This window comes from Grammomys surdaster, unplaced genomic scaffold, assembly GCF_004785775.1.
Source record: "Grammomys surdaster isolate TR1022 unplaced genomic scaffold, NIH_TR_1.0 113999, whole genome shotgun sequence".
Lineage (NCBI taxonomy): Eukaryota > Metazoa > Chordata > Mammalia > Rodentia > Muridae > Grammomys > Grammomys surdaster.
The window spans coordinates 8047-9565 of record NW_021612390.1 but is presented as its reverse complement, the minus strand read 5'-3'; the positions used below and the strand labels follow the sequence as shown (position 1 = coordinate 9565).

At 42.4% G+C, this 1519-nt stretch overlaps 1 pseudogene; it reads left to right on the top strand.

Annotated features, from left to right (window-relative positions):
- The first annotated feature begins 372 nt into the window (after window positions 1-372).
- LOC114635608 lies at window positions 373-642 on the top strand (annotated as a pseudogene).
- Window positions 643-1519: the final 877 nt, after the last annotated feature.

The following is a 1519-nucleotide window of genomic DNA, read 5'->3' as shown; positions in this document are numbered from 1 at the left end:
ACATCATTGCAAAAATGTTCCCTGTCTCCTAGTGTAGAAACTAATCACAAAGTGTTTTGAGCAGTTACAATTTGTTTTTTTTTCTTGTTTTTTTGTTTTTTCGAGACAGAGTTTCTCTGTGTAGCCCTGGCTGTCCTGGAACTCACTCTGTAGACCAGGCTGGCCTCGAACTCAGAAATCCACCTGCCTCTGCTCCCCCAAGTGCTGGGATTAAAGGCGTGCGCCACCACTACCTGGCGAGCAGTTACAATTTTAAAAAGAAATTCCCTTCTCCTTCCTAAGGAAAGAGCTAGTCTAGTTCCCTTAAGACTCCAGACCCGCTCCCCCCTGCACCCCCCATCATGTGCACTGCGCCTGATTCGGCTTCTCGCCATGTCTTCTCATAAGACTTTCAGAATCAAGCGATTCCTGGCCAAGAAACAAAAGCAAAATCGTCCAATTCCTCAGTGGATCTGGATGAAAACTGGTAACAAAATCAAGTACAACTCTAAGAGAAGACACTGGAGGAGAACGAAGCTGGAGAACGAAGCTGTAAGGATTTACACAGTGACAAGACTGAGGGTTTATACTGAACTATGGTCATCGGTCAGCCCTACCAGATGGATTTCAACATTTTTAACCTGGAAACTTGCTTGTGTCTAAATTAGGGTGTCTGTCCAGTAATAAAATTTAGAACCTTAAAAAAAAAAAAAAGACTCCAGACCCAGATACAAGGTATGTGTGCTAACCCTTTAAGGCAATGGTTCTCAGCCTTCCTAATGCTGCAGTCCTTTAATATAGTTCCTAATGTTGTGATGACCCCCAACCAAAAAATTATTTTTGTTGCCACTTCATAACTGTAGTTTTTCTAAGCTATGAATATTAACATAAAGTATCTGATATGCAGGATATCTGGTCTATGACCCCTATGAAAGGTCATGACCCACAGGTTAAGAAACGATACTTTAAGGCTTTCTCCCTCTTAAGGGTCATCAAACAGGATTTGTTTCTCTGGTAGAGCTGAGTGAGCCATCTGCCTGAAATGATTATTTCAGTATTTCATCTTTACTGCACTCTGAGTACCATGGTTCTTCAATAAAGTGTAGCTGAGGATTAAACTTTGTAAATGGTATTTTTAGATGTTATTTAATAACTCTATTAGTTACTACTATGGCCAGGCTAGCCTCCCAATAATTGAAGCAGAGTCCTATGAATTTTTAAATCAGCTTCAGCACAATTACTGGGCGAATTAACCCTAAATCTATTTTTCTATGTGCTAGACTATCTACTTCCCCAGCTATGCTCTCCAAATATTTGTTGTTTGAGTGTCACCAGGGCTATTTCTGCGTGTCCTTAGGGTCCACTTCTCCTGTCCACGTGCTCATGGTCTATCCCTTCTTCCTCCTCCTCCTCCCTCTCCTCTTCCTCTTCCTTTTTCTTCTGCCTCCTTCTTCTCCTCTTCCTCCTCCTCCTTTCTTCGGTCTCCTCCTCCTCTCCTTCATGTGGTCCCTATCTGCAACCCCCAGCCCAGTAATTGAAA